This window comes from Galeopterus variegatus, unplaced genomic scaffold, assembly GCF_000696425.1.
Source record: "Galeopterus variegatus unplaced genomic scaffold, G_variegatus-3.0.2 Scaffold11965, whole genome shotgun sequence".
NCBI classification, from domain to species: Eukaryota; Metazoa; Chordata; class Mammalia; order Dermoptera; family Cynocephalidae; genus Galeopterus; species Galeopterus variegatus.
The window spans coordinates 6167-18383 of record NW_007738076.1 but is presented as its reverse complement, the minus strand read 5'-3'; the positions used below and the strand labels follow the sequence as shown (position 1 = coordinate 18383).

The 12217-nt window shown below is 37.4% G+C and overlaps 1 long non-coding RNA gene across 1 annotated transcript; it reads left to right on the top strand.

Annotated features, from left to right (window-relative positions):
• Positions 1-1347: 1347 nt before the first annotated feature.
• On the top strand, positions 1348-3311 carry LOC103610884. The gene is made up of 3 exons (XR_552250.1): positions 1348-1447; positions 1957-2029; positions 3231-3311. It is a non-coding gene; the product is annotated as an uncharacterized LOC103610884 (long non-coding RNA).
• The last annotated feature ends 8906 nt before the right edge of the window (positions 3312-12217 follow it).

Sequence of the window (12217 nt, the reverse complement as noted above, 5' to 3'; positions counted from 1 at the left end):
TCTATCTATCTATCTATCTATCTATCTATCTATCTATCTATCTATCTATGCTGCTTGACTTATGATGGGTTGTGTCTCCATAAACTCACAGGAAGTTGAAAATATCTTAAGTAGAAAATGCATTTTACACCTAACCTACCAAACATCATAGTGTAGCCGAGCCTACCTTAAACATGCTCAGAATACTTACAGTAGCCTACAGTTAGACAAAATCACTTAACACAAAGCCTATTTTATAATAAAGTGTTGAATATCTCATGTAATTTCATTGAATACTGTTCTAATAGAGAAAAATAATGGTTGTGTGGGTACTTGATGTACAGTTTCTACTGAACGCGTATCACTTTTGCACCATTGTAAAGTTGAAAAATCATAAGTTGAATCATTATAAATTGGGGACCATCTGTATTTATTTGTGTGAATATTTATTCTTTGGCCTCCTTCCCCTGCAGCCTGTCAGCTCCATGAGGGCAGGCATGGTGTGGTGTTACTGTATATTCCATACCCAGCATCCCTGCCTGGCACCGAACAGGTACTGGATAGATTTCTCTTCAAGGAACAAATGCTTAAAGAGCAAACATAAGCAATATATTTATAATTGGAAGTATTGAAAAGCAAGAATATAGAGAAGTTGGGAGTGAATCCAGGTGGAAAAGAAATAAAACCTCCCCTATTTGCTCAAGACAATTACAGTTGTACGAAAAAATATTATTGTACATATCTTTTTATTTTCTTTTTTGGCTTCACCACTATATAAGAAACAAGGACTAAGAGCAAGGGATACATAGGCAACAGTAATGTTTCTGAAGAAGTTGTAGGTGAGAAGGTCAGAGCTGTCTTGCGAGGAGTCATTGTCTAGTGCCTTATCTGCAAGGCCTTTGAAATGCCCTGAAAAGTCCCAAAGTTGTGTACATGGAGTGAAGAAATTCTAGTTAAATTTAAGGAAGCATCCTACTATCTTGAGTGTAAAAAGAAACCTTGGTGGATTGTAAAGCGTCATTAACGAGAGTTAAGTGAGGAATGTGTTCAGTAGGAAGTCTGTAGATTAGAAGCCTGCTCCTGGCTTGTCCCTGGATTGGCAGGGTAGCTTGGGTAAAGTCACTTAGCCACTCTGGGCCATCATTTCAGCGTTTGAATTAGAAAAAAAAAAAAAAAAAAGATTTTCCACCTCTAAAAATCCATGATATTTTTATTCGTCCAAGTCCTGCTCTATGTTATGTATCTTTTCTAGAAAGAGTCCCTATGTTTTAAATATGTGCACTTAACTGTTTTAATAAAAGTTCTATTTTCATGGGGGAAACAATTTTATTTTTCTTTGTGAATTATACCTGTAGGAAGTCTATCTATTTGGACCATGAGATATAACAAAGGCTCAGGAGTCCCCCTGGTGGTTTCTTACCCTAAAAGCAAAATAAATGCATAGAAATAAAGAGACTTGCAAACCCAGGTAAGTACAGTAGTGATTTAAATCTCAGGCAGATTTTCATAAAAGGTTTGCCTGCAGATAGACACGTGCTTATTCAAGCCCAGGGGCTGGCCCTTCTAATTGTCTAATACTAAGATTGCCCTACTTCTCAATGTATGGAAGAGTTAATGTGTTTTCTGAAAATTTCATTGCTATTAGCAACAGCTTTGTTTTGCAGCTTCTCAGAAATAATTTTGGACACTTTGATATAACAGGATATTAGCGGCTTGAATGGGTTTAAGTCTGGGAAAGCGGCCAAGAACCTAGCGAGGGCCACAGGTCAAATAGGTTATAGGTGGAGTCCAACCAAGAGAGAATGACAGAAGAGTGTGAATGTTGTAGGTTGGCCAGGCTACTGCATTCATTCAATAAGCACTAAATAAGAATTTCCTGCATGTACAGAATTTCAGGTTATCATGGCCTGTACAACTAACTCTGTGACTACTTATCTGATTGTATCATAATCATTTATGTCCATGTTTATCTGCTAGTCTGGAATCTGTGAAGGCAGGGACTGGTTCCTGTCGGTCTCCCAGCTCCAGCACAGCATCTGGCACATCACAGGTGACTGTCTACATTATTAGACAAACACTCATGATTATTATCATAACCATTACTGCTTTTATATTTACTATTATTATTTGAAGAAAAAATTATCCAACTTGCTGGTAAATCATGATTTTTAAATTGCTCCAAAACAGCCTCATGATTATTATCATAACCATTACTGCTTTTATATTTACTATTATTATTTGAAGAAAAAAATTATCCAACTTGCTGGTAAATCATGATTTTTAAATTGCTCCAAAACAGGCATTTTAGAGAAAATACCGAGGAGAAAAAAGATCTAGTTAGTTAATGAAATATTGTTTAATCTTACTCAAAAATTACCTTTATTAAACAATACAACACAGATTCTAACACCTTTAAAAATATTGATTAACGGTTCTCCTTTTCAATAAAGTGGCTATGAGAGGATGGACAAAGATATGCATCGAGACTGTATGTACAAAAATGTTAGCTCTTTATAATGTAGTTTCCTGAAATCCAAGATTCGGGAATATTCTGTTATTCTGCCTAGTGAGTAATGCCGGGGAGCCTGCCATGTGACCTTACAATCCTACTAGCTATCTTGAAATCTTACACATTTATCCATTTCTTCCAGTTGTTCCCTTTTATTGCTTTTTTTGTATGCATCAGAATTATTTCCAGCACAATGCTAATCTTCTCAGGGATCCATATGTTTAAAATAAAAGGGGTTGGGAACAAGCTCAATGTCCTTAGAAGTAACAAATTCTTAACATAAAAAACAAAAAAGCAATTGTGTATGATCCTTAAGAATATATAAGAATAGTTCTAGAAGGCGTTTTTTTCTTTCCACATTTGTAAAATAATTTATATACATGTAGTCCTAATAAACATTTCACATATGCCTGTGGTTTTTTTTCTCCCCAAGAAATCCTGTTTATAAGGACATTGCTGTTGAAGGTAAATAATGATACAATTTTGGCCTTTATGATTCCAAACACCAGTAATGTCCTTTCCAGGGCCTTTTCACGGTTTGTCTAATCCTCTGTCGCCCTTACCATCTTAGGCTAGTTGCTGTTCGTGTCCACAAGAGATGAGCAGCAATACCATTATAGGATTCCCTAACAAAAGACTTCCACGATCATTTTCTAGCATCTTGGAGATTGACAAGGTCCCCTCCTGTTTCCCAAGCCCATTTCCCCCCTTATTCCTGGTGATTTCTTTTCTTATACACCAGAAAGAAAGCACCTCGCTGAGTGGTGACCTCTCTCGCTACATGGATACCTGCTAGAAACAACAAACCTCACGTGTTAAAACTGCCCCTTGATGTGTTGGGATTGGTGTGATGGTTCCTGTTTGATATACTGGGCTGCTTGGAGCTGCCTTTAAAAAAATCAATCCATATTAAAAATAAAAGTTCCTTTTGAAAATTACTCTTCGTGTTTCTTTGGGGGGTTGTGCCACAAACCAGCTAAAAGTGCTGAAAAGTGTCATATAATGAAAGCGCCGGGACTCTAACAGGCCAGGGAAGAAGAAAATGTCTTGAGTAATTACAATACTTTTCGGTTTTCAATCGATGGTTCAGTTTATCAGTAATGTCTGGTTTGTTTTAAAGACTGTGAACTTTTAAAAGGTTTTCAAAGTGTCAATTTTAATCTTCTGTACAGTTTCTTTTTAAATTGGCAAATATATATATTTTTCTCTTTTTAAAAAGGATGAGAAATAATTGCGTATGAACTTATCAGAGGGAATAACTAACTATTCATTCAAAGTTAATGACAATTTCCCTGAAACTTTATACTTCTACTGGTAATTTTTGCTAAAAGATTTTCTGTCTCATTTTGTGTGTAAATAATATATGCCAAAATAAATAATTTGAGAAAAGGAACACACAATTTTTAAATAGAGTACAGTGTTTATAAAAACAAAGTAATTAAGTGAATTTTTTTTTGTAAATAATTTTTGTTCCATTTTTGATAGGAGAAAATTCCTAGTTACATGTGTTTCTTAAACACATATATGTGTATCATGTTTATATGCAGATTCTACATACACATACATACATTTTGTTCACTTTTAAGAAAAATATTTTTGATAACGTTCTTCACATGTCTAGGCTCAAACATGAGGGTGCCAGGTGTGGTGGCTCATGTCTTATTGATGAGGTGATTCAGGCAAACAGCCAAATGAGGAAGGGTAACTAATGGTGAGCAGCTGTTAGTGTTTATAAAAACAAAGTAATTAAGTGAATTTTTTTTTTGTAAATAATTTTTGTTCCATTTTTGATAGAAAATTCCTAGTTACATGTGTTTCTTAAACACATATATGTGTATCATGTTTATATGCAGATTCTACATACACATACATACATTTTGTTCATTTTTAAGAAAAATATTTTTGATAACGTTCTTCACATGTCTAGGCTCAAACATGAGGGTGCCAGGTGTGGTGGCTCATGTCTCATTGATGAGGTGATTCAGGCAAACAGCCAAATGAGGAAGGGTAACTAATGGTGAGCAGCTGTGTTGGTTTAATGGGCCTGCTAAAGGATCTAACTTGAGTAAGGTTGTTGCAATGTTCTAACCACAGGTAAGAGTTTGGTCGGTTTTTCTTTCACAACCCAGTTAATATATGGGAATGTGAACACCCCTCCTCCTGTAGACTCAAAGGATTAACACAAATTTAGGGTAGGATTTGAGGAGTGTACAAAAACATATGTTCAGCCTTTACTTGAATAAAGGAATGTTCCTATTAGCCTAAAGAATTAAGTTAAAAAAAAGAAGAACCTCATAATTGCACAGAGATTGGTCAACTGTTTCTCAGATTTATGACTGGATTTAGGTGGTAATCAAGTCTTAACTCTTCCAAGAGGCTCAAGGCTTTCCATAAGCCAAATTCCCAGTACTGACTCACCTTTAGCTCCTCCAGTTCCCTATACTGATCTGATCCAATTAAGTGAGATGCCTTTCTGCTCAAATTGTGTTTATTCTGCATCCTTTGCCATGTGGGTGTTCTTGCAGAATATTGTGTACCCAAATACTAACGTCTCTGCCATGAAACCTTCCCAGGCATGGCAGGATGCAAAGTGCATGGGCTCACTAAGTTTGAACCTGGGTTTGAATTCTGGCTCATCTGTTTATTTGCTACATGACACAGAGGCTGTTTAATTCATCTGAACCAGTCTCTTCTGTAAACCAAGGATGATTTAATAATGATTGCTCCTGTTTTAATTAAGCCCCACTATAACAATAGTGTCATTTATTGAAAGTTTGTTATGTGTCAATTAATCAAAGGTAGTTGTTTTAATGTCCATTTTACAGATGAGAAAACTGAGGCTCAGAGAGATTAAGAAAATTGCCTTATGTCTCAAAGCTAGAAATTGACAGGGATAGGATTCTAACTCAAAGGGATTTTGTTTTTTTAGTAATTTCACAGCCAAATTTTTTTGCCTTCTGTGTCCTTATTCCTCCACCTTACCTTATGAGTTTTAGTGAGGATTATAAATGCTCTATGTAAATTATTTACAACATAGTAGGCATTTAATAAAGTTTTTATTGTCCATTTCCCTCACTCCAGCTATCTTTCAACATTCATTTATCTATAAAATACATTTTGGTGTTAGCTTTAGTTTTGTCAATATTTTTTAGTTAATTTGTGAGGGTATCTTACATATCTGTATGGTTGGCTTTACTCCTAGACAAAGCAGGAGGCAATTTGTGAGGTGTGATTTGGGGGAGATACTTTCCAAAATTTCTATGCTCTTTTTAGGGAGTGGTGCAAGTGCCTTTTATTCTATGATTAACATGAGGCTTAAAAATGCAAAGTCCCCACTCTAGCAGAATAGTTTGAATTAAATGCATTCATTCAAGTTAATCTTCATTGAGTACCCAGTAGGTGTCAGGAACCATTTTAGGCAATAGATAAATAAGATAAATAAGACAGAATCTTCTTTCAGTCTGATAAATCTAATTTGACATGAGGAGAAGGACTAATTGCATAGAGCTGTACTGTCTGATATAGTAGCCATCAGCCTCATGTGGCCATTGAGTACTTGAAATGCAACCAGTCCATATTAACATGTACTGTGAGAGTAAAATACACAGCAGATGTCAGACATAATACAAAAAATAATGTAAAATATCTCAGTAATAATTTTTGTAATGAATGCATATGAAAATGAGACTTTTGTTTATGTTGGATTAAATAAAATATATCACTAAAATAAATTTCATTTGTTTCTTTTAATGTGGCTACTAGAAAATTTAATATTCCACATATGGCTCACATTGCAGCTCACATTATATTTCATGGACAGCACTGGCCTAAAGTAATTGGGGAGGGTTTCAGAGAATGAGCTAGAAATTACAATTCGTATGTATTTCATTTTACAAAAATTGGATCATGTTGTTAATAACTGGTTAGTAACTATGTTTTTTCCACTCAACAATATATGTGGGTGTCATTCCATGGCTGGATGGTGGTTCATTATACAGATGGATCATAATTTAACGTGGACCTGTGAACAGTTGTGGATTTGAATAGCCTAGAAAGAGGACTGAAATCATGGGATAGAATGTAGGATGTAGAATGTAGAATGTGGGGTGTGCAGAATTCTGTGAGGTCGAATGCCCCATTTGAAAGATGAGCAAAGTGAGGGCCTTTCTTTTGGCTTTTTTTTTTAAAAAGCTAACACTTGCCTGTTACTGTATACTGCGCTCTGCATTATCTCCGTCATCTCCATGACAACCTATGAGGTAGGCATTATTGTTGTTTCTATTTAACAGGTGAGGAAACAGAAGCTTAGAGTAGGTCACACAGCTAGTGACAGAGATTAAACCAAATCTACTTGATTTTGGCCAGAATTTTTGTACCAGAAGTCCTCAGATTTTTAGATTTAACAAACTAATAATTTTTTAATGGAAAAAACCCCACAGAAATATCCACATTTTTTAAAGCAACAATACAACAAATTCTGTTGCTATTTCTACCACTACCTGTCATAACCATCATTTCATAAAGGCAAGAGCATTTGAAAATGAAACATGAATAAATGTAGTTTTATTTTTTAAACTATACTTACTCAACTTTTTAAAAAAAGACTTTAACTTTATCCCCCATATTTTTCAGATTTTACCGAAAAGTGGTGAAAGCAGGGACACAGTCAGACCCTGGGCTGGGACTGGTGTTAGGGAACCGTGTAGGACTCTGTAGGAGCAACTCAGTACATGCAAAGTCGGTTGCTGATCTATGACCAGCTCAGGTTGCTGGACTCCTCTCTAAGTTCTACTATACTGCAAAAAAGTGCCAGCTGTTGTCATCGTTGTCCTGGTTAATGTAACATCCTCCACTGCATGGATACTTTATCGTACCAGATCTGTTTGGGGCAGGACTGTATGTGGATTATTTATCATTCAACCCTGGACATGGACAGCTCTTTTTTCCATCTTGGTTGTTCTACAGGGATGTAAAGCACCCAGTGTGCTCTGATTTCCCCTTCAGGTAGAATCCTTGGCCTTCAAGAAGCTGGCTCCATTGCACTGCCTTTGTATTTTGGAACAAGCTGATGAGATGGACATGCTGCTTTGGCCGTCACTATGTCAACTCTGTATTTATATACAGTTGGCATCTTCTTGCTCTGCTCTCTTTTGCCAGCCAATAATTCTAAGCTCCCATTGCAAATACAATCCTTTTATGGCTTGATGCTTCATCAATTTGAAGGTTTCCTAGAGACTGTAGGATAAAGTTGGTATGATACACTGTTTATTATTCTTTTTCTATCACATATGCCATATCAGCACATCATTCATATATAATGATTACTAAATGGCAAATGTCTTTAAAGAGTTTTTAGTGTCTCAAGAAAAAAAGCAAGCTATAAATGCTATTATCAGTAAGCTTAGTGTTGCTGTTGTTTTTGTGTTGACTTTGTTTAGATAGGCCTAATATCTAATGACTCTGAATTAGGTAAAACAGCCCAAACAACTCGGGTTAAGTATCAAAGTCTCCATAGTATTTAAAATAGAACTCAAGTGAAAAATTAAGGATTGCTGAGAAAAGGAGGGACAGCATTAGAATTGTGGCACTGTATCAGTGCTGGTGAATGCTACTTTGGGTACTAGGCCAAAGAGCATGTACTAGAATGGAAATAAAATGTTTATTGTTACTTTTATTAATTATAAAATAAATAAGTGTTTTTACATTTTATGTTTTTATTTATAATATTTTAAATTTTAGATAATTGTTTTCTTACTGGTGATTCCCATTCAATTGCACATTGAATATAATAAATGTTGAATGAGACCAACATTTTGATCTTTCTCCATTTGGGAAATTGGAGTTCTAGTCCCCATTTTTCCATAACTGTTTTTTAATTGATGAAGGAAATTTTTCTTTTATCCTAGGGTTACTAACCTTCCTCAGCCTTTTGTGTAGTCCCCAATCAAAAGGTTTTTGATTATCTAAAGAAACGACACCCACTGGTTCGCCTTTACAGATCATTTTGTTACCTCTTTCAAAGCATCTTAACAGGTTGGGGAGCCCAGATTTACCCTAACAAAAGCCAGGCTGGTCGCTCTCTTTTGTAACCTCCTCCTCTAAGCAATTTATAACTTTCCCTTCAGTGCACGGCTGAATTGGTTATACTGGGATCCAACAGCAGCTGTGGGGGGTCCTGGATGGTTTTCAGGGGTCATCAGAGGATCTTTCTAGAAAATTACGGCAGCACTGAAAATTCTCAGTGCTCAGAAGGGTAAAGAGAACAACTTTTTTAAAAAAAATTTTCAATCCCTGTTAATTTTGTTAACTAATCTTTTAAATTATTTTCAACTGCTGAAAGTTTAGATTGAGTCCTGAGTGACCTTAGGTTTAAGGTAGCTGCATAATAAAAACTAGAGGAAAAATTAAAGTGGGGGGAATTATTGAGGGAAAAAAAGGTGACCTTGGAGCATAGCCTTGGAAGGGAGAGAGAAGAAATTTTTAAAATTTTAATTTTTAAAAATATTTTTAATTTTTAGTTTTTTAAAGAAATTTGGAATTTAAAATTTTAGGAAGTGTTAGATGGGATGAAGGAAAAACTCATGTTATTGATGAATTAAAAAAGGTGTGCTATGTAGTCTTCATTCATTCCCTTCTCTTTTTTTTTCTATTACACACGTGACACTTGAATACTTTCTCTTCGTAAATATCTTAAACAAAATAGAAGCATAAGAGTGAAAGTTTCTCTTTATCTTCCGTTTCTTTTCCTAAAGAAAGCCATTGTCTTCAGTTTGAGACGAATCCTTTTGGCCCCTTTTCTATTAATTTACTTACACACATACAATACAAATATAGAGAATATATTATTTATTATTTTATATAATGGGATTCATACTATGCAAATTATTTTGTGACTGTTTTTTTCACTTTATAATGTCTTGGAACTTTTTGCATGTTAATACATATAGATCTGCTATATTCTCTTTCATGGCCACACAGTATTTTAAAATATGGATACACTAAAAACTATACAACTAGTGCCCAGTTGATAGACATTTTCTATGTTTCTAAGTTTTTGTTATTACAAGTGAAAGTGCCCAAACCTCTGTGTGCACATGAGTGATTATCTGCAGAAAAATTTTTGGGGAGTGGAATAACTGGCCTCATTCACTCAGCTATTATTGACATACTGAAACACTGAAACATCCCCTAACAAATATGCCTGCCTCCATGATCCATTGCCCACACAGCACACAGAAAGGTATTTCTGAAAATGAAAATCATGTTGCTCTTCTGCTAAAAACACTTTGATGGCTTTCTCTTGCTTCAGGATAATGACTCAGCCTCTTGATACAGTTTATCAAGTCCTGTCTCTGGCCACAGCTGACCCCTCAGCTGCATTTCTAATTTTTTTTTAAATGTTCCACCCAAATGGAGCTACTTCCGATTTCCTTCCTCGACCTCTCTTTCACACTTACAGGCATTTACACAACAATTCCTTCTGTCTGGACACCCAACCCCAAATTTATTCACCTTTAGATCTTAGCTTGAAAGTAATTTTCCCCAAGTGACTTTCCCTAAATCACTCCGATCTCCTGCCTGCGCCTGACTCCAGTGCATGCACATGTGCACTAAATTTCCTGAGTGAGATGCCCCTGTACATATCTCCTCATGTCCCATCATTCTCCACATTGTGGGTGCCTCATTATTTGTGTGCATCCCAGACTTACTGAATCAGAATCTGTATTCAGTAGGCTCCCAGGGGACTTGCTTATACATTAAAGTATGAGAAACACTTCCCTAGTTCTCAGTCTGGCTCCGTATTAAAATCATCTTGGGAACTTTTGACAAATTTCAAGGCAAGTCCCACCTCCCAAAGATTCCAATTCTGTTGGTATAGGGAGGGCTCAGGGAGGGCATTATTGGTGTTGCTTTCTAAGTTCCCAGGTGATTCCAAAATGTAGCTGGAGTTGAGTTTTCCTGACTTGGACCCTTCCCCTCCTAATAGTGCAGATAAGGATGCTGTAGACAGCCATTGAGCAGCGGAGTTGTGTTAGAACATGTTTCCTTACTCGAGTCCTTTGTCCTTTCCTCCACACAACAGTCTCTGAGTGACCACTCAGCAACCCTATAAAGGATATTCTAAAGCCACATTGCATTTTTCAGAGGGAAAAGATGTCTAAGGTGAGTTCATGGCAACAGGACAATAAATGGGATCCAAAACATTCCCTTTGCTTTCTCTCCCTGCTCGTCTCTTCACCAAGCATTCTGTCAGCTGAGACTCTTGGCGCTACTCAGAGGAGTCTCTGATTCTACCCTCTGACAAGATGTGCCGTGCCCTCCTTTTAACCAAACCTGAAACACACCTATAATATGCAGCCTCCTAAAAATAAGTCCTTTCAGAGAAGATCATTTTCTTAATTCTAAATTCCAAAGAATGGCTGCAGTCTCAGGAAGTGTAAATGAAATCTCAGGTAATTTGGCACTTGCACCTGAAACCAGCAAACTTGCTACTGGGTTTTGGTCTCAAAAGACAAGTTTTGCCTGGAATCTTATTTATTACTCAAACGTTGCCGTTCTCAGCAATGGGAGATCAGCCCCCACCTCGGATGCAGGTGAGAATGTTTGCTGCTCAACGAGCTGGTAATCCTAGGTGGAGGAGTGAGTGCTCACAGCACCAGTGGGGAGGGTCTCGGTGTCTTTTCCTTTGGAATGTGATAGTATTGCTAGATTAAGAGGCTAGACACCTGGTGAGGAAATATTAGCCTTATTCTGCCTGGGTGTTTTTGATGTCTTCCTGGATTATTGCTGGTTGGAGAATTTTTCATTCTATTACAGGTTCCATGACCTTGAGCTCCTCAGAAATAAAGAGATCAGAGGAATGTGACCATGGAAAAGGTATATTTCATAAGAGGAATCTCTAGCTTGATGGCTTTTTTTTTTTTTTTGTATTGATTAGGTAGTGTAGAGAAAGTGAAGATAAATGGTCAGGGCCCCTCAGATGTTCAGAATCTTGCCAAGCATTTGAAGAAAATATGCACATGCGCCCAGGTGTTCCTTGGCTATTGTCTGTGGATGTGTGTGGTCACCCAGGTGTACTGGGTTGTCTGACTCGCACCCAGGTGTCCTGGGTTATGGACTTAAGTATAAAGGACAAATGGCTCTGATCCACGGTGCCCACCCCTGGTCCTCAAGATGTCCTGGGGTTGGGGTGGGGGGATGGGGCACAGGGAGGCTACTACTGCTGCTGGAGGCTGTTGCTGCCAGGGCCCCGGGGATGCCCAGAGAGGCCACTGCAGCTGCCGCCGCTGCTGCTGGATGTGTAAGCTGCTGCTGCTGAGGAGGCTGAGTACTGAGCTTGTGTTGTCTGCCAACTGTTCCCTGGATCTTTCCCAATTACATAGCTCATGGACCTGTGTGTGAGGGGTCTGGTGACCCAGCCAGGCATATGAGGGGTGACCCAGTCTGTTCAGTGGGTGTGAAGGGTGTGAGCCGTAGCCATACAATTGGCTACATTGGCAGGATTCTGACAACTGCTCTAGCCCTAGCAATATAGGTAGAAAACTTTAACTGCAAATGGAAACTTCATGAGGCCAGACAGACCATTTATAGGTTGTTTTACTTGGATTCAGTTTACCCTACAGGTAAAAAGAGATCAGCTCACATTCATATTTCCACAGAATGGCAAACTACTGTGCGGTCTCCAGAGCAATTATTGAAAGCTCTCAAGAGTGGATGCCGATATAAATA